Raw genomic sequence first — 22,809 nt, 5'->3', positions numbered from 1 at the left:
CCTTGAAACAAAAGAAATATTTTCCCAATATTCAATAATATAGCACAAAATGGCAGTGTGAGTTATATTTTCTCATTGATTTCAGATGACATATTAAATGAGCTAAATTTGAAGCTCCAAGAAAAGGAAAATCTTCTTTTTGAGCCAGCTTAACAGGTAAATGATTTACATATTTTTCTAATAAGAATCAATATGCAGATTTTAATTTTAATTAACATTGTTAAGTAAATTGAAGAACTATAAAAAATTTCATTGATATTAATAATTTTAGACTTATTTTCTAATTTGTTTAATAATAGTCTTTTATATCAATATTAGTGTTATTAAACTGACTCAACAGTTAGTACATTTACTTATCTTAGATGAAAGTTTGAAAATAATAAGCTGTTTATTCAAAACTAAATCAATTCTTCTAAAAACAATGAATCAGTTTTGTCAATGTGGATACAAGCAATAAAGTAAAATTATTTTTTGAGCAAATTTCAGTTCCTGGAATACTTACAGAAGTGTTTAGAACAAGATAGATTAATCTAATTTTCCAATCATAATCTTAAAAAATCTAAATACAAAGTATTTCCAATAAAAATTGAGATGTGCTATAATTATAAAATGTACATCAAATTTGAAAGGCTTAGAATGAAAAAAATGTGAACTATCTCTATAATTTTATATTTACTACGTTAAAACAATATGTCGAATTGTGTTAAATAAATTATTAAAATTGAATTCATTTTTGTCTTATTTTTTAATGTGGCTTACTAGAAAATTTTAAATTACATATATTGCTTTTGTTATGGTTTTATTGGACAGCACTGTTCTGGGAGGTGATTTTTTTTTTTTTTTTTTGTCTTTTCAGAAATTGTTGTGAAGTTAATATAGTTTGTTTTCCTGCTTTCCTGATAAGTTGAAAGTTTCTGGAAAATCCATAACGCACTGACTATTTGCATATCATTGATGTAACATCAAGTTCAATTAAGAGTTACCAAGTGGTGAATTTGTTGAAATATTTTCTCTAAGAACTTTTGGTCCCAGTTGTAGTATTCTGCCATCAGCAGCTAAATTATGCAAACATTTTGCCTACCTCATGCCCAGACAAAGAGCTGATTCACATTTTGTCTAATCACTATGTTCTGTAGAACCAGTTGTAACCACCCCTCAGAATCCCGTAAATAAGAATTATTCCACAAGTGGAAAGTCGAACAAGATTCCATTTTACTCTGTCAATGCTTTTCTAAAAATGTTAAGGGCAATAGAATTTCCTTCCTGCTAATGGAAGTTACACCATTAAAATAGTCATATAGAAGAGCTATCACAGCTTTCCCCAAGGTTAATGCATTTCAGCCATAAGGTAATTGTTTTTCTATATAGTATCAAAGAAAAAGAAGAGAGGAAAAAAAATTTACAAAGGAAAGAAAAAGCTTGAAATCTCTCTATCAGTAAGCAGCAAGCAAAAATAATACTTTTTAAGACAAATTCATCAAATAAAAAAATTCATGCACAGCAAAGTTTCTCCTAAGCAAAGAACCTGGCATATACAATTCACTTGCTACCTATCTGTGGAATGGATTAATGTCCTAGTCAAATATTTGAAACAGAAATTTTCCTGATAATGTCTTGGACCTTCTCAGTCCCACAGACTGATTGTAATAGACATTTCTAGCTGATTTGTTTAGAATTTAAAATATTCTGAAATGCAACGTTAAGGCAGTGATGGTCAATTAGAAATAAGTAATATAGACTGAAAATTAACCTTAAACTCTATGTTTATTGTTATTAGATAATTTGTCAGGAGTAGAATCAACTGAGTGTGCTTAATTTCCTCAAATGCAAAATTGGGAACATAATAGTATCCATTTTATGGGGTTGTTGTTATAAGGTTTAAGTTAATCAGTAGATAAAGATGAATGCAAAGTGCCTGGTACAGAGTAAGCATTCAGTAGCTATTACCTGGTATTATTAAACAAATTTACCCCATCCTTCAAGTCCTGGCACCGGTCACACTTCCATCATGAAATCATCCCACATAGGCTCATTGTCTTCTTAGACAAATACTTTTTTTTTTTTTTTATTACGTTTCCCTTTCTATATGTGCTGCTGAAGCAAGCACATTGTTTCCCTTTCTAGATTTTAAGTTCCTCTAGAGCAGGTTTACCTCTTATATTTTGGGGAGTGGTGGGTTCAGATCTAGGATCTATAACTTAATACCTCTATTCTTATTTGAGTCTCAGTTTCCTTTTTGCATAAAATAGAGATAACAGAGTCTCAAATTTTGGGTGGGGGGGATTGAATACAAACATAGGCAAAGTACCTAGAATAACACACATGACACCAGTTCAGTAAATATGTAGTAATTTATACAAACAAACCTTCACATGGCCATTCATCAGTCTGGTCTTTCATGAATGTGATCTACTTCTGCAGTTTTCCCTGAAAGCAGCCACATGTCTACTACTCTTAAATATATACATTATAATCTGCCAAAATGCCATTTTTTTCCATAAGCCTTCAATTCATACTTGACTGCATTTTTGCTGTCCTTGTCCCATAGAGGTTTTTTTTTTTTAATTTTATTTTTCCTCTGCCAATTTCCCAAATTAATTGGGATAGTGTTCACTCACCCACTGTAATATACGTAAAAGAATATTTGTGCAGAAATCCTGGCTTCAAATGTAAGGAATTGCCAAACTAATTAAAGTTTAGCATTTATGGTAGAGGAGCAAAGAAGGCAATCAGCTACTTCTGTGGATGACTAAATGGTGAAAGTTTAAAAACTGAGACATTTGATGAGGACAGGAATCATTTACATTGAATAAATTCCAATGCCACACGTATTTCTCTGATTGTAGTAGAAGAAACTAAAGAGAAAAGCAGGCACGATGTTTAAAAAAAAAAGGAATTATTTTCCCAGCTTGTTGAAAATAAAAAATAAAAACTATGGAAATTCATAGGAACCATCAGGAGGCGATGGTGTGAGCAACATCATCACTCATATTAAGAAAACGTGGTATCTAACTAAAATGCATTTATGTTGTCAAAATTTATTTACCAGGGCAATTACTTTTTTCTAGTTCATCATTAACACTAGTGTAAATACAAAAGAAACATACCTGGGGCTCTCTATAACTCTGAAGTGGACACCACAGACATTTGCCTTATAAGATAAGTGGCTATACTGTGGTATTTGTTGAATGTAGTGTTTCTTTGTACATGTGTTCAGAGACACAATGGCAGAAAAGAATGCTACATATACTTAAGTATTAAGTATGGTTTGATCAATGGCTGGATTCCTTCATTCTGCACATGTGTATTGACTGATTATTATATCAAACACTGTTTTACAGCTCTGAGTATAAAGGCATAAAAGAGTAAGGACCCTGCTCTTGTCTAAGAGAGATAATAAGTAAACAAATGGATACATGCTATAATTTCAAATTTCAATACGTGTATCAAAACACGCAAGACATGGTAAAGTACTAGAGAATGTTTTGGGAAGTGAGATGCTATTCTAAATAGGCTGGAGTAGATATTTGGGCGAGGCATTCATGGAGAATGAAATTGCTTGAAATTGCTAAGAGGAGAACACTCCAACAAAGAAGGGGAGCTGCAGAAATCCTCAGTTGGAAATGAGTTTGGCTTATTTGAAGACTAACAGGATGGCCATGATGGTTGAAGCAGAGTAAACATGGAAGATAATGGAAGAGGAAGACTCAGAGGTAGAGCCAGTCCAGGGAGAGGGATTTAATGTCATTCTAACTGTGATGGGAAAACCTTATGACATATCTGGAGTATGTATGTATATATCCAAAGATTTTTTAAAAAATCCTATTATAGAAGAGATTTATATCATTTTTTTAAAGATTTAATATATTTTTGAGAGAGAGAGCGAGCATGAGTGGGAGAGGGGCAGAAGGAGAGGGAGAGGGACAAGCAGACTCCATCACCAGACTCCATCCCAGGATTCCGAGATCATGACTTGAGCCTCATTACCTAAGTCAAAGTCAGATGCTTAACCAACTGAGCCACCCAGGTGCCCCGAGATTTATATTATTTTTAAGTCATTACAATATGCCTCAACCAGAAACATTCTTGTACATCATCTTCTTTGATCCTTGAAACCACCCTACCAAGTAGCTATTATCTCTACTTTATAGTTGAAGAAACTAAGATATAACGAGGTTAGTCACCTTTCAAAAGTCAGCATGGAGCTTCTGTCACAACCTGAATTTGTGTGACTCCAAACTGCTATTGCACATTGCCCTCCAAAGTTACAATATGTTCCCTGCGTCTACTAGAAGAATTTTAAACATATGAAGTCAAGTTAAAATAGAAAAGTACTTCTGTAAGGGAGCTATATTATGATGCCAGTGTTTCCGTATTTGTTATTAATTTAATTCTTACTACAATTCTGTAAGATGAGGGCGTAATTTTTTCTAGGTAGGGGAAACCGAAGATTGTACACTGTATATAATCTAACCAAGGTCACATACCCAGCAGAGTGAACTCAGAAGAGGCTTGTTGACCTGCCTGACTTCCAGGCTAATGCTGTCTTCACAAGGAGCAGGGAATCTTTGAAACATACAGGAATGATGACATTCTGCCTATTAGGTACACTTCTAATAGTATTTGCACTGTCTGAAGCAAATTGCTGTAGCTGAGAAAAAGTAAGTACCTTGCTAAGGTAGGAAGTTGTCAGATCTGTGTAAACCTTAAGCTTCTTTGAAGTGAAAAGCATTCTGTGCTCTCTGGGTCTGTTCAGAATTCCCCCAAAGAGCATTGAAGTTATGGGTTGGAGACAGACAATGAAAAACAAAAGGACACTTAGAAGCTCTTTTGAGAAGCTTAGCATCATAAATATTTGCATGAAGTTCTGGTTTGGCCCTTATAGAAATCAGAGATTGGACAAAGCTCTTGCTAAACTGATAACTAGGAACGAATAATCTTATCTTGTTCTGGGCAAATCAGAGAGAATGAATTATTTTTATGAGATAATCTCTGGTTCTGTGTGAAAAATTTCATTATATCTGAATAAAGCTTAAATCCTGAGTGATTTCTAATATCCCATATATTTTAGAAAGGAGTTCTCATTTTACATGTAAGTGTGGGTGGGATTTTTTTGCCACTATCAGCAAGCATCAAAGATTACTTCCCTGCTTCAGATGTTATTCTTGTTTATCATATGCTTCATTCTGTCTCTGATATTTATCACTTGCATTTCCCAGAAAGAACAAAGAAATACCATTATCTGGCATCTTAGTACTAAAAGCCCTGTTTTTTTTTCTTTCAAATCCTGCTGAAACATTCTTCAGTTCTCATGTTTTCTTTCCAAAAATGTTACAGCTAAAGTGAAACATGAGGCTTCATTGCAGAAGTCAGTAAAGCAGTTTCTACAGCAAATCAGAGCATCACAAAGACGTAAATCCTATTATTTTGATACCATGAAGGAAGTGAAGGTCACTGAGAAGTCTGAATATTTTGCCTAGCCACTTGGAATTAGACTTAAAGGAGTGAAGCTAAAATCTAAGAGATGTGCTTTAGGATACAACTGCAAGCGTTAATTTTGATACCCCTCCTCTCCTACCTCCACAAGAACAAACAGGGAAAATAAAATGAATACTTGATAAAACAGTCATGCGTACAATGTATATAAGGAGCATTTAACTGTCAAAGAGTCATGCTAATCAACCTAAACAACTCAGATAAGTTACACTCATAGGTACTTTGGTAATGAGGTCAAACATAAATGGTAAAAGGGTACAGAAGTAAAATTTCAAAATAAGAAATTTCCAAACAGGTATTGAATTTTTTGGTGACATATGTCAGTGATTTATAATACTTCAAAACATTCTTATAAAGTAGGAAGAAAAAAATCCAACTGTTGAACCAAGGAAAAGTGCATCTCTTTCTGTATTATTAGATTTCTAATTGTTCAAGATTAGGTGTCTAGTTAAAGAAAATGGAAATGGTGCAAAAGAATCATGAAAAATAACATAATGTGGTAATATGGCCATAAGAGTCAACAAGGGCTGTTCAAGGGCTAACCATAACAGGAAGAGAGTAAATAGAAAATAGGCAAAAATAAAAATGTCAAAAGCCAAAGGATCCCATGACCCAACAATACCACTCCTAGGTATATACATATACAAGAGAAATGGATAAATATGTCCACCACCAAAAGACACCTACAAGAATGTTTATACATTGTAGCCTTAGACCAGGAACACCTCAAATATCCATCAGTAGGAGACTGGAGAAAACAAACTGTGGTATATTTACACAATGGGATAGGTTGCAGGAATAAAAAGAAACAAACTACTGACACACAAAATATCTTAGATACATCCCATAGGTACTTTGTGGCATTAAAGAAGCCAGACACAAAGAATGCATACTGGAAGGAGTCAAAATTGACTAATGTTAGAAGAAGTTGGAGTAACAAGGTTACCTCTGGAGTGTTGCTGGATATTGACTGTGAGGTTAGGAGCCTGAGCAAATATTTGTGAGTGCTTAAAATGTTTACCTTAATCTTGATGGTGATTATACATGAGTGTAGACAAGTGTAAAAATACCCACCGAGTGTATATTTGAGGTCATTTTTTGCACTTTTTGCATGTATTTATACAATTTTTAAAAGTAGGAAAACTATTAGAATGCTTATACTAAGAAGGAATGATATAGAGGTCTATACCTCCCCAAGGCAGTATGTCTATAAGCAAATGAAACTATGAGGAAGATAACGGCCTTCGGTTCCTTTAGAGTTCCCTTTCAGTGATCCTTGGGATCACTGGTCTTTCAAAGATGATAAAAGCATTTGATTATTCTGTAGCCAGTACATTTCAGTGATACAGCTTCTTCCTTTAATCCTGCCTAGGACATAGTCTGGGCTTTGTCCCAGACACCAGAGCTAAAAAGGACATCACTACACAGTGCCCAGTGGATATGCTTATGCTTATAGCATGACTCGTTGTGCAGCTAAATATTTGTTCATTCATTCATTACTGTTTAGCACTTTCTACAAGATAGGAGATAAAGGTACACTTAGTCAGACAACATTAGAGGATAAAGCAGAGATTTAAGCATGTAGAACTTTGTGTAAGCTAAAAGCTATAGGAAGCTATTGAAGAGTTCTAATCAAGTGAGGGGCTTGATCAGATTTCTGGTTTAGAAAGACTACACTGGCAAAGCTGTGAGGAATACCTTTGATGGAGAGTAACCAGGTGTTAGGAAGACCACATAAAATTACAGAATTCCAACCAATAAGTGATCAGGGCCTGGATTACAGTATTGGCAGAGGAAATTTAGGAGAAAAATAATAGTTATGAAGTCCACAGAGTGGAGAAAATATAACAGGATCCCCCTAGTTCTATACGTTACAAAATATATGAAGTACAAAACTTGGTTACTCTGGGTTCTGATTAACTAGCAACTGTCTTAGGTTTTCTATGGATTAAATCTTTTTACCCAGAAGCAACTCTATGAGGAAAGTGCTATTACCATTCTTATGCAATGAATGAGGGCACTGAAGCACAGAAAGTTTAAGAAAGTTACCAAAATTACACAGCTCAAAGTAGCAGAATGAGATTTTTACCTAGACCAGCCACCCCAGGTCGTGTGTTCACAATCACTTAAAGAAAAATAGTTGTCTAGGCAGAGAGGGGAGTCGTATTAGATCAAGGAAGGGACAGAAAGAAACAAGTAATGGCCTGTCAGAGATTGGGTATCTTTAAGAACTAAATGCTAATTTGTTGTGCCTGGAGAACATGGAAGAAGGGTGAGGGCTGATGGGAAATCAGAAGAAATGGGAAATCAGAAGCCTTTCCCATCATTCCAAAAGTGTTGGGCTTTTCCACGATGTCTGAAAATAGCTGAACTATTGAAATTATGAAAGTTCATCAAAAAGACTTTAATTTCAAGAAGACTTGAGTTTCTAAACTGCCAAATAGGATACTGGGCAAGTTTTGTAGTCTCTGATTTCACTGACTTTGTTTCTAAGAGGCAGTTAGCAGGATTAAACATAAAGGTCTTTGTTAAATTACAAACTGTCAAAGCTTTCATTATATATTTATACTCTGCCTTTTCCTAGAAAGGATCCATGGTATGAGACTGTTTATAAAATACATATAGTACAAGAAACAAAAACTAAGTGAAAAAAGGCAAACACTTGTTATCATTGCTTATGCCTAAGAAAAAACACAAGCGTTCCTAGATACCAGTACAAATTGTAACTCCGCTTTACTTGGCATTATTCCCTTCTGGATATGATCTAGGAATGATTCACAGAGGGAAGTTTTTTCCTTTGGACAAGAAGCTGGAATTTATTACCAGCTAGAGATGAAATAAAAGCAGATGCTGAAAATATGAAGACAGGAGGCTTACAGCACAAAGGGTGGGAAGAAAGCAAGCTATCCAAAAAGAAAAAAAAAAAAAAAGTGCTTTTTGTCTTCCAATTTCCTTCAGGAGGTTGAAAATAACTGAACCGTTAAAATCTTGCAAAGCCTGTCTGAACCCACAGGGAGAGTAAGTTGAGTTTGTTCTCCCTGTACCTCCTTAACCAGAATGTATTGACATTATGATTTTAAGCAGTTGCATAGTGATGCTCCCCTCACAGAGCTCCAGTGGAGCAGGCATGAATGGTAAGGTTAAGAGGAAGCAAGTAGAGGACATGCATCACATTCATAACATTGGTGCATACCTTATATCACTCAACAATACATTTACCGTTGGAACATTAGGATAATATCAATTTGGGTCAGAATAGATCATACAATTGTATTAGCAACTTTGTTTTTGTTTTTTATTTTTTTATATTTTATTTATTTATTTGAGAGAGAGAGCGAGCACAATCAGGGGAAGGACAGAGGGAGAGAGAGAAGCAGACTCCCTGATGAGCAGGGAGCCTGATGCGGGGCTCGATCCCAGAACCCAGGACCATGACCTGAGCCTGAGGCAGACGCTTAACTGACTGAGCCACCCAGGTGCCCTGTTGTTTTTGTTTTTGTTTTAATGGACTAAACACTTCTAGTTTTAAACTGGTCCTTCTTTCAGTTTTAAACAGGTACTGCTTATACATAGTAGGTGAGCAAATGAACTGGGTCCCTGTACAGCCAATCTGTTTTCTGATCAATACTGTCTACTGCAGCCAAATTGATGACACAACAATTCTTTAGACAACCAAACTTAACAGACCACAAAGGTGTATTTTTTCAAGTATATGCATAACTGCCACTTAATGTGCTAAACTGATCAACAGACCATGCCTATATCTTTGATTAGTAAACTGCTTAAAATTCTGTGTCGTGTTTTCCTTCCTCCTTCCATCTCTTTGCCTCCCCCCACTTGCTCAGTTTCCTAGTTTGCCCTTCTTTTCCCATTCCTTACATTCCCCTGGGCATGTATGCATGCACACATTCAAAACATCTAAGTGTTACATCTGCTTCTTTAATACCATGCTCTGAGACAGGCAGCTGACAAACAATGTACCAAGACAGACAAATTATTTGCTTCAAGTGCATGGGGACAGAGGGGAGTGTTTCTTTAGGCAGTCCTGGGGTGGGCAGTGTGTGTGTCTAGTTGTGGGGATAGTGTTAAGGGAAGATGTAGTCTGTGAGTTTTCCTTGGCAATTTCTAAGTCACTGCTGGATTATTTTTGCTTCTTTAATTCCATCATGCTATTTTGCCCAATGTAGGCCTAGACAATTTTGCAGTATTTATTCTGTGTAGATTAATAATATTACATCTTTAAGCAGAAGTGAAGACATTTGGCAAAATAAATGTTTTAGTAATATAGAACCACAAATTATATATTTCAAAGACTGTAAGGAAGACCTCTCCTTTGTAAAAGAGGAACAAAAAAAAATCAAGTTTGCATATCTCTTACTTCATATTCATTTTGATCCAGGATTCGGCTGCCATTTTGACAGCAGAGGACTATAGAGAAAGAATTCTGTCTCCTCTGTCTGAGTATTGAACACTGGATGAATATTACATCTTATCTCTCCAGCTGGAGTCCTGGGTATTGGCAGGAGGGGACACAGGAGAAATTTTGTTTGCTGCAGCTATCTTATAGTTCATTAGCACCTTAGTGACTAGTAATCTCACTTCATTAAATGTGTTTATTTGGTAGTGTCAGCGTTCTTTTTGAAATGCCCTTAAAAAATAATGCTGGTCCCTTTAAGGCTGGTGCTTCACCAAAGTGAAGAATGGAGCTGTGTGCAATAGGCAATGGTCATTAGTGTTTTCATCTAAACTGAGTGAACCAGGGCCATTTGGATATTTCAGATTGAGAGATTAAATCTCTTATCTCATGCTGTGAAATGTAATGCAAAACTTGCAGTCTACTTTTTGAGAGCTCATTTCAGATGAATTTTTGTGATTTGCTAAGCCGAGGAAAAGGTCCCTTATTTTTTTTCTCTTAGATTTAGTAATAAGCCAGTGATGTCAATGGTGAGAGTAAGGTGAGAATAAATGCATTAAAAAGAAAATATAAGCAATGATTGGGAATCTCAGCCAGGTGTTATATAAAGATTTATTTTAAAAAAATAAACATCACTCACTCACATGTGAATATATGCTTCCCAGGAACTAAGGATATGTGAAATCATCAAATCCTAACACTATAGTAAAAGTTTAGGGCTCATTGTAATATGATTCCTGTACCCACTAAGGTATTCTCTGATAGTGGAATTCCCTGCATTCTGATAATTATTAATTCTTTACCTCTATTCTCAAATAAAAGGTAACATAAGCAATATTAAAGCACATGTTCACCCCAGAGACTCAAAATGAAGTTCAAGTTCTTTGGATTTGTGTCAAGTACTGGTAATAAACATTGCATAAGATTTCTTTATTCTTTTAGTGAATAATGTTTCTAGTCAGTCTCTACCCTTGATTTCAGTCACCTCCAGGGGAATCAATTTAACTGATACTTTTCAAATAAAAGCATTTCAGGAAGTAATTTTCTCTTCTGTTTTCTCCTGTAGTAGTTTATACAAGGAAAAGTCTATCAAGATATTTTAATAGAAATCAGAAACAACTAAACTACTTCTGTATTATAATATGTTATCTGACAGAATGAATTTACTAGTATTCTAATTTTATCTTCTCATCTATAATTTACTCAAACTCAGATGTGTTAAGAATATCACAAATCATTCTGGATACACACACACACACACACATACATGGAAACTTATAATTTCAGAAAATCTCTGGTAAGTACATCTAAGTTTATAGCAGCTTTTGTCTTCTTTTTTCATATCAATAATAAGATGAGATAAGATAGTGAAAGAATATCTCCTTATTACCATAACAAAAAAGTCAACATTGTAAAGAAACTAAACCCATAATTACCAACAAATGTTAGGACATACTAGTGACATAATATATAGTTATCTAGAGTTAAGTTGACACATTCAAAATAAAGATGACATATTTTGATGGACTTGTCTATTTTGCTGGAAATATATCGGTTATTCATTCACTTAGCAGATTTTCAATGAGGGTCCACTATGTGTGAACCACTATTTATAAGCTGAGAATCAGAGAAAGTGTTAAGACAACAAATAAAATCCTTGATTTCACATGAAAAAAAAACATATTGAGGGAAAACTTGTTGTAGATGACAGATCAATGTTTCTGTTGAGAGCAACCACAGTAAAAAACCCATCTAGCTCCTCTCTAGAAGATCACCTTGCCATACATTTTTTTTATAAATGATTTCAGATTTAATCAGAAATTAACCTACTTGTCATAATGCAGGCAACATGTCTAAACTCTAAGATAAATATCAGACAATAGAAGCAGATTCACAAATGTTCCAGATATTACACTTAATCATAGAGGATAGTATAATTATGATTAAGATGTTTAAGAATACGAAAAGAAAAGCATGAAGAAAAAGATGAAATATGGATAATTTAGATAATTGCAATCTTCAAAATAATCAAAATGGGAATCCTAGAATGGAAATATGTTCTAATATTTTAAAATTAACATATTTCAGCCTATCAATAGACTAAAAAAGAATAAATAAAGGTCACCTCAAAAGAAGCAGAAAAATGGGCACCTGGGTGGCTCAGTCTGTTAAATGTATGACTCTTGATTTCAACTCAGGTCATGATTTCAGGGTCTTGGGATTGAGCCCTGCATCGGGCTCCACACTCAGCTTGGAGTCTGCTTAAGATTCTCTCTCTCTCCCTCTCACTTTGCCCCTCCCCCCACGCATGTGTTCTCGCTACAAAAAAAAATTTTTTAAAAGCATTTGACATTATTTAGTATCTATTGATAATAATTCTCAGTAAACTAGGAATAAACCTGATCAAGGGAATCTACAAAACTTACAGCTAACATCATATATGAATGTAATAAGATAATGATGGCTCCTCTCAACACTTCTATGAAACATTATACAGAAGTCTTGTGCAATGCAATGAGCCATGAAAAATAAACAACATACAGACAGATTAGGAAAACAACAAAAGTTTCTCCATTCTCCATTCCATGCCTATATAAAAAATTCAAAAGAATCTACACAAAAGGCTATTAGAACTAATAAATGATTTTGCATGGTCACAGGCTACAAATTAATTATTCAAAATCAATTATATATCTATATATTAGCAATGAACAAATGGGAACTGAATTATTAAAAGTAGCATTTACAAGAGCTCCAAAAAGACCATGAAATACATACATGAGATCTAACAAAATTCATGCAGGATAAATGATATAACTACAAAACACTTGTGATAAACACCTTTGATAAAATTAATCAAAGATCTATATAAAAGAGAGAAATACCTTATTTCTTAATCGAGAGGCACAAGATTATTAGGATGTTAATTCTTTCCAACTTAACCTATAGATTTAATGCAATCCCAATCAAACCCCACCCAAATTTTTTATATTAAAGATAGTTAATCCTGAGATTTATATGGGAAGGCAATAAGCTGAAATAGCAAGAATGGTCTTGAAAAAGAAGATGAAATTTGAAGGACTCACTATTCCTAATTTTAAGACTTAGTATAAAGTGACCATGACTAAGATAGAATATTGTATTGTACCATATTAATATATAAGACTAATTAATATATAAGACCAAAAATTTGTAAAACTCTGTAAAAATAACTTAAGAGAAGGGTGAGCTATTTTAATTAGTTAAAGAAAGATATAAAATGTTTAATCACTAGAAACAATATTAGATTAGATGTATGTATATTTTTTAGATAGAATTCCAAAATCTTGGCATATGCACTATAAAAAATGCTAAATTAAAATTCATCAAAAATAAGAACTTCTGTTCTTTGAAAGACACCATTAAGAAAATTAAAACAATCCAAAGACAGAAAATATTTGCAAATCACACATATGATAAATGTTGGAATCCACAATATATAAAGAAACCCTAAAACTCAATAATAAAAAAATTAATAACCCACTAAAATAATCGGCTTACAATTTAAGAAGATGCATCACACCCAAGATATATATATACATATATAGATGGGGAACAAGTACAAAAAGTTTTTGCCAATATCATTAGGTATTAGGGAAATGCAAATTAAATCCAGTGTGATATCAATACATACCTATTAGAATGACTGAAACCAACAACAAAAGCAACACATGTTGACCATACCAACTGCTGCCAAATTTGCAAAACAAATGGAACTCTCATATATTTCTGGAATGAATGCAAAATGGTAAAACTACTTTGGGTAAACATTTGGTAACATCTTAATAAAGTAAAACCTAGGGATGCCTGGGTGGCTCAGTTGGTTAAGCGTCGGACTCTTATTTCTACTCAGGTCATGATCTCAGGGTCCTGAGATCCAGCCCTTATAGGGCTCCAAGCTCAGCGGGGAATCTGCTTAAGATTCTTTCCCACTCCCTCTCCTCTGCCCCTCCCCCCTCGTTCGCACATGGGCTCATGCTCTCTCTCGAATAAATCTTAAAAAAAAAATAAAGTTAAACCTATTCTTATCACATGACTAGCAATCCCACTACTAGGTATTTACTCAAGTGAATTGAAGATGTATGTTCATCCAAAAACAAGTATGTGAATATTTACAGAGATTTTATTCATTATTAGGGAAGATGGGTAATGAGGGTGCATTGAAGAAGTTTGCATGAAAAAGGATGGAATCTATTGTATGTAAATTATATCTTAATTTATAAAATAAAACAAATAAACCACTTAAGATGACAATCTTAAATGCAGTAAGAGCATTTGAAAAAGTTCAACATCTATGAAAGAAAAGAAATTAACAAACTGCTTAACATACTCTAATTAGAAACGAACTTTCTTAATCTATAAGGAGCATCTACATTTACTATTAACAAACACCTGACTTAACGGTGAGCTACTGTAATCAATGAGAAAGAAATAAAAAGTTCAATTACTGGAAAAGTAGAAATAAATCTGTCATAATTTGCACTTAATATGTGTACAAAGAAAAATTTAAAGAAACTACGACATTTAATAAGCAATTTACAAAGATTTAAAGTTACAATGGAAATATGGAGAATTAAATTTTGTTTTTATATATCACTCACAAACAGGATTTAAAATTTTAAGGAATATATACAATTTATAATATCATCAAATAATGGGGGGGATGGGTTAGCTTGGTGATGGGTATTAAAGAGGGCATGTATTGAATGGAACACTGGGTGTTATATGCAAACAATGAATCATGGAACACTACATCAAAAACTAATGATGTAATGTATGGTGATTAACATAAAATAATAAAATTTTAAAAAAAGAATGTCAAATATTTGCCAATGAATCTAATAAAAGACTGCAAAACCTCTATACTAAACAATCCAAATCACTATCAAAGATTTCAAATATCTAAATAATTACAGAAATATAGCATGTTCAGGTAATGGAGCACTCAGTTTTGCTAAGAAGTCAAATCTCCATTCATTGATTGACAGATGTACTCCCATTAAAAAAGGTCACAGCTTTTATTTTTCTCCCTTTTGCATGTGAAAGTTAGCCAATTATAAAACTTGTATGGAAATCTGGAAGGCCCAGATATCCAAGAAATCTTGAAGGAGAATAAACCTCAAAGAACTACATGTAAGATATAATCTTTACTTTAAATGATGTCAATTAAAGCAGCAGAAACCTAGCAAAGTGGAAAATTTAATAGAATAGACTCTATAGACACTGTTCCACACATATATAATAAACTGAAGTGTAGGAAAGAATGAATGCCTTTTTATAAAATGATGCTGGGAAAATTGAATTTCTACCTCAGCTGCACATCTTACATAAAAGTCTATTTCAGACTTACAGATTATAAACATAATTGTGCAAGGTGAAACAATAAAGCTAAAATGTAAGAAAATATTTTTATGACCTCAGGTTATCAAAGACTCCTTACAAAGAACATGAAATGCTAACAGAGAAAACAAAGTAAAAGATCAATGGAAACTTACTAAAACTAAGGACATCAAATGACAACATTTAAAAAAAATTAGAAAGTAAATCGCAGATTGGGGAAATATATTAGTACATCACACAGTTGACAGAGAACTTGCATTTAGAATATAAAAAGAAATCCTGAGAATCAGTATTTAAAAGGCAGACTAACCAATGGATAAAATGGGAACAACTTAATAGGTAATTCATAAAATAGGACATATAAATAGCCAATGGACAGGTTAAAAAGGAGATTCTCAAAATAATTAATCATCAAAAGGAAATTCAAAACAAAATAAGGTACTTTAAATCCCAGCTAGGATGAAATCATTGAGATAGCTTTGCCTTCAGACTAGAAATCTGAAAAAATATATGAAGTGACTATTTTCACCTATTGGACAACACATAGCACAAGGATGTCATTCCTGAAAGGAGGAGAACATTGAAAGCGCATGCCAAGATCTTCTCTGCTTTCTGTTGGAAGGCAATTTCCAGTCCACAGCACAAGGCAGGAGATACCCAAACAAGACCTGACATAAAGACACCCGAGAGAAGGTGAAGTATCTGGAATTTGTGGGCAGAATACCAGAAAGAAAGAAACTCCACAAAGAGCTCCAGAAATCTCCATAAGCTTCCCTTGTCTCTGTAGCTGAACACTAAATTTTGCATGTTTAGAGTAAAACTGAAAGAGGCTGAGCAGAAAGCTGAAACTATTCCAATCTTAGACAGATTGGAGAGACCTCATTGAATGCCTGGGGCCTTCAGTACAGGTCATGGAAATGTCATAGCTCAGTAACAGGGCAAACCCAGCCTTGGAGCAGCTCCTCAGCCTTGTCACTATTAGTATATTGGCCCAGATAATTCCTTTGTTATTGGGGACTTACAGTGTATTGTATGGCGCTTAGTACCATCACTATCCTCTACCACGAGACAGCGGTAACATTCCTCGGGTTTGAGAACCAGCAATGTGTCTGGACATTTTCAAAGGTACCTTATAAAGCAGAGTCACCCCTGGTTGAGAACCATTGTCCTAGAGTAAAGGTTAGCTTAGACCTAAAAAATGAAACTTTAAACCATGCCCCCAAAAGATCAAGCCCATCCACCAGAAACTGCTTGCCATTAAAACAAAATTAAAAAGATAATAACATATATCAAGTGACAATGTAACATTCATAGGGTCTAGTGTTCTGTCCAAAATTACTAAAAATGTGAAGAAACAAGAAATTTTGACCAATTGCCAGAGGAAACAGGAGTCAACAGAAACAAAGCAAGAAATCACAGTTACCTTTAAGAAATCTACTGTTACAACTTTTAAAATAGTGGCAAACTATATATAACATAAAAATTAGCCTTTTAATGATTTTTAGGTATTCAGTTTAGTGGCATTAAGTATATGCACATTGTGGTACAGCCATCAGCCATTACCACCATCCATCTCCAGAACTTTTTCATCCTCCTAAACTGAAACTCTGTGCCCGTAAACACTAACTCCCCACCCCACCATCCTCCCAGCCCTTGACAACCACCATCCTCCTTTCTGTCTCTGTGAATCTGATTACTCTAGGTACTTCATACAAGTGAAATCCACAATATTTGTAATTTTGTGTCTGGCTTATTAAAAAAGCTTCTGATTACATAAATCAAAAAATGACAGAACTGAAAGGAAAAATGGACAAATCTAGTTATAGGTGGAAATTTCAAACTATTATCTCAGTAACTGACAGAGCAGAAGTAAAAAATCCACTGGGATATACAAAACCTGCACAAAACTGTCAAAACTTAACTGACATTAAAAAAAAAAAACTTGATTCCAAATCCTGTAGAAATTATTTTTCAATACTTTGTTTTTTCAAAACACTTGGAACATTCATCAATAAAGTCCATATGTTAGTCCAAAGAAAATACTTCTCAGTACAGAGTATTGGTTATACACAGGGTATACATTCTGTCCTTTAAAGTAGTTATTCTGAACTACAACAGAATTATATTAAATCAGTAACATAAATATATTTGTAAATACATGGAAATCAAACAATATATTTCTACATATTACATTACAAAGTATATGAGATTATATTTTGACACAAAATTAAACCACAATATCATTATTTATGGGGCTCAACTGAGGCAGTGCTTAGAGATAAATTGATAACTTTAAATGATTATATTAAAAAAGAGATAAAAAATCTCATGCCAAATCTAATTTTCCATCTAAAATATTTAGGGAAGGTAAACTTGAAACAAATGAAATAGAAAATGGCCAAAAAATGGAATAAATCAATGAAACCAAAGAGGACTTTTTTAGAAAAAGGTGGATGAAATTGATGAAGCTCTATCTAGACCAATGAAAGACAGAAAGAGAAGAAGAAAGGGAGAAAAGAGAGATATTAATTATTTAACAATATCAGGAATAAAAGAGGAGATATCATTACACTCCAATGGACATGAAAAGGATAGAAGGAAAATACCATGAATGACTTTTTCTAAAAAAATTTGATAACTAAGACAAATGGAAAAATCATTGACAGACACAAAATACCAAAACTGAATCACGAAGAAATGGAAAAACTTAATAGCCCTCTATCTATTAAATAAAACCTCTTACAAAGAAAGTACCAGGCCCAGAATACCTATTTTTGGAGCATTCTATTGAACATTTAAGGAAAAAAAAATCAACCCCCATAGGTGCTTCATACAATAGAAGGGAGAGAACATGTGATGGTAAATTGGATAAAGACATTATCAAGGGGGAAAAAAAAAAGACTCCCCTGACCAATTTTCCTCATGTACATATAGGCAACAATCCTTTAAAAAAATTAACAAAGCAAATACTTTAATCTGTAGAAAGTTAATATATAATAGCCCGGTAGAATTTATCACAGTAAGGCAATCAATGTAATTTACCATATATACAGAGGAGAAAAAAATTATATGAGTATCCTAATAACTACAGAGAAAGCATTTTACAAAATTCAATACCTATTTATGGTAAAGAGTATGAATGGATTAAAAAAAATCTACAAAATCCTATAGTTAACTTAGCAGTTAAAAATGAGTGTTTACCCCATAGGATAGGAAATATGGCAAGATTGTTCACTCTCACTACATCTATCTAATATTATTCTGAAAGTCTTAGGTAGTGCAGTAAAGTAAGGAAAATTAATAAACGAAAAATGGACTGGAGGGGCACTTGGTGGCTCAGTTGATTAAAAGACTGCCTTCAGCTCAGGTCATGATCCCAGGGTCATGGGATCTAGCCCCACCTCGGGCTCCCTGCTTAACATGGAGTCTGCTTCTCCCTCTCCCCTCCCACCCCCCACTCATGCTCTTTCATGTGTGCTCTCTCTAATAAATAAAATCTTTTTAAAAAAAAGAAAAATATTTATTTGTAAACAACATAGTCAAGTAGGTGGACCTCCTAATATATTTAGATAAAAGCTACTAGAATTAATTATTTAATATAGCATGATCTTGGAATATAAGGTCAATATCCAAAATGAAATATATTTCATCAACAAAGTATAGTGAAACAAAAGTATATAAAAATTCCATTTATAATAGCATTAAAAATATGAATTAGGGCAAAATTTAATAACATTTCTACAAGACCTGTACCACAAAAGCACAAATTTAAAAATAAACATTAAAAGAACTAAACAAATGGAATAATATCTTATTTATAAGTCTGAAAAATTCAATCTTTTTAAGATGCCAATTTTTCCCCAAATAATTTAATTTATTCTGCATAATTCCAATTCAAATAAAAAGTTTTTTTTTTTTAGTTGTAAGGTGAATCTTAATTTTTTTATGGAATTGCAAAGCATTTATATTGGACAAAATTTAAAAGAAAATTAAAGGACTTACAACATCTGACCAATGCAGTAACCAATGCAGTATGGTATGGGTGTAAAGATACATGTATCAGTAATGGAAAGGGAGTCCAGAAATAGATTCATACAATCTACACATTCATTTATTTTTTAAAAACTAGAAATGTGTTTTATTTTGGAAATACGAGATTGCATTGTCTGGGTATTTTTCTGATTTTAAACTTTTATTATTATTTTAATTATGTTCATTTAATTTTTGATCAAGGTACCCAAGCAATTGATTAGGGAAAAGAATGACAGTTCCACACAAATAGTGCTAAAACCATTCGATATTAAAAAGCAAAACAAAAACCAAAAAAACACATTGAAATGCATCACAGATTTAAAAGAAATAAAACTGTAAAATTTCTAGAAGAAAATATAGAAGAAACATCCTCACTACTTGGAGGTAGATGAAGATTTCTTAAACAGACACAAAATACATATTTCATCAGAGAAAAAAATAAATTAAAATTCATCAAAATTAAAAAGTTCTCTTTGAAAAATACTGCTGAGGCAATGAAAAGCAAAGGCACAGACCTAAGGAAAATATTTTCAGTTCATTTATCTGACCAAGGATGTGTGTCCTGAACATACAAAGAAGTCTTTCTTACAACTCAGTATTTAGAAAACAGTCCAATAGAAAATGGGCAAACATTTGAAAAGTCACTTCATAAAAGAAAATACACAAATGTTGGCAATTACATGATAAGATGTCCAATAGTTTTCATCATGAGGGACTGTGATGAGAATATTTAAACATTAAACCAATTAAATCAAAATCATATCAAATGTAACTGATTGTTAAGTTTCAAATACTTACCACAACAAGTGTTGGCAAGTATGCTCACCAACTATAACTCTAGTATAATGTTGTTGGTAATGTAAAATAATACAACCAACTTTAGAAAAAAGTTTGGCATTTTTGGCATTGTGTTATAAGGCTGTATAAATTTTTACCATACAACCCAAATATTCATTGGCAATTGAGGAACTAAGTACAATGTGTAGCATATCCTTCTTTTTTTTTATATTAAAGATTTTATTTATTTATTTGAGAGAGAGAATGAGAGAGAGAGAGAGCATGAGAGAAGGGAGGGTCAGAGGGAGAAGCAGACTCCCCGCTGAGCAGGGAGCCCGATGTGGGACTCGATCCCGGGACTCCAGGATCATGACCTGAGCCGAAGGCAGTCGCCCAACCAACTGAGCCACCCTGTAGAATATCCTTCTAATGGAATACTACTCAGGAATACAAATTAATGAACTATTCATACACACACAAGGGATGGATATCAGAAATTTGGTGAAGAAAAGGAATACAAAATTATATATGTCATAATTTTATTTTATATAAAACTTTAGTAAAGACAAAGCTCATCTGTAGTCATAGAAAATGGTGAAGTGACCTGCGCTAAGGAAAACGTGACTACAAAGGACACAGGGGAATTTGAAGGATTATGGAGATCTTCTTTTTCTTGATTATGGTTGTAGTTACATGGGTGCATCTATTTATCTAAACTAATCAAACCCTGTACTTAAAATGGATACAATTTATTTTCTGTTAATAATACTTTAAGTTAATTCAAAATAAGTTATTATTACCAAGCTATCAGAAAGGCTAGATTTATGAATAATAGCACTCTCAAATTGTTGGCAGGGTTGTAAATTGATACTTAGGAAATATGTCATAGTATTTGCTCACCCTAAACATACACAAACCCCATACCCCCATACTTCTATTTCTAGGTAGATACTCAACAAAAACATCTATGTATGTTCATGTAAGGTCATTTATAAAAAGGCTGATAGCAGCAATATCTGAGAATAGAAAGAATCATAAATTGTAAGGTATTCATTAAATCAAATCTATACAGTAGTTTTCTAGGGTGGCCATAACCAAGTACCATAGACCAGATGGCTTAGACATCATAAATTAATTTCCTCACATTATGAAAGACAGAAGTCCAAGACTGAGATGTCAGCAGGGATAATTTCTTCTGAGGTCTCTCTCCTTGGCCTGTCATTCTGTCTTCCCCTGTGACTTTGCAAGGTCTCTCCTGTGTGCATGTCTATGTCCTAACTGCTTAAAAAGGTACCAGGCACATTGGATTAATTATCTTTTTAAAGATCCTATCTCCAAATAAGTCACACTCTGAGGTATTTAAGATATGAATGGCGGCTGGGGTACAATTTAGCCCATAACAAGAATGTAGACGTCTTTTTAGGGGTGGAGAATTTTTTAGCCTACCCCACATCCACATACATCCATTGTATGTAACAAATTAATCACTCTCCTCTGCACCTAGGAGGGCACTAATTTTGTACCTTCTTTGGGAGAATCAAGAAAATAGACATTCAAATCATGGCTAAATGTGGTCAAAAGGTACAGACTTCTGGGGAGCATGGGTGGCTCAGTCAGTTAAGTGTCAGACTCTTGATTTCAGCTCAGGTCATGATCTCAGGGTCATGAGATGGAGCCTGAAGATGGGCTCCATGCTGGGCATGGAGCCTTCTTGAGATTCTCTCTCTCCCTCTCCCTCTGCCTCTCTCCCACCACCTCAGCTTGTGTGCGCTCTCTCTCTTAAAAAAAAAAAAAAAGTACAAACTTCTAATTAGAGTAAGTCCCAGGGATGTAATGTACAGTATGGTGACAATAGTTAATACTGTATTATACATTTAAAAGTTTCTGAGAGTAGTTCTCATCAGAGGAAAAGAAAAAGTTCTCATCACAAGAAAAAAATTTTGTAACTATATGGGGTGGTGGACAAAAAATCATTTTCTGTGTTCTGTGGTTCAGATGAGCAATGGCAGTTTGATCCCAAGACTAGGATGCATAAAGAAAAAGTGTTACAGATGCCAAGAGTCATACTTTTAAGGGTGAAGATGCATAAGGAAACTGAAGCACAAACAGGTGATACTACTTATTGAAGGAAACAGAACTAGTAAATGGCAGAGCCAGGTTTTAAACCCAGCTTTCAACTACCATACTATTGATACCTGCACACACCTAAAATCACCAGAGATTGATTTGCCTTATGTAATTATCTGAGGTTGCATTTGATCAAGACTGTATTTCCCAAGGAATTCCTGTTTAACTTTAAGCTAACAGTTCTATCTGTGTTGATTACTTTTGCAAAACAAGATAAGGCTGCTATCTCTTCTGGGGTATCCTGAGAACACAGTGCCACTGTAATATTTTCCAAGCAGCTGCCTGTTATTTGATTGGACTCATACTTTATTAAATAATACTTAAAGTAGGCTAACATTTGGTTGGGGGTTTTGAATTACTTTTTTCTTTCACAAGATTTTTATCTTACCAGTGTTAGTATATGGGAAAGGGATTTTACTGTAATGGTAGTTTATTGTTATATTTATTTTAAATTTCAATGGAGTTTAAATAACAGGAAATTTAATTTTTGCTTTAGATGGTATAATTGATGAGTGATACTACTTTATACTTAGGTCGATATGATGGCATGGCTAACTCCTACGGTTTGGATAGGAACAAACCAT

Source organism: Phoca vitulina, unplaced genomic scaffold (genome assembly GCF_004348235.1).
Source record: "Phoca vitulina isolate PV1807 unplaced genomic scaffold, GSC_HSeal_1.0 scaffold7, whole genome shotgun sequence".
Lineage (NCBI taxonomy): Eukaryota > Metazoa > Chordata > Mammalia > Carnivora > Phocidae > Phoca > Phoca vitulina.
This window is presented reverse-complemented; position numbering follows the sequence as displayed.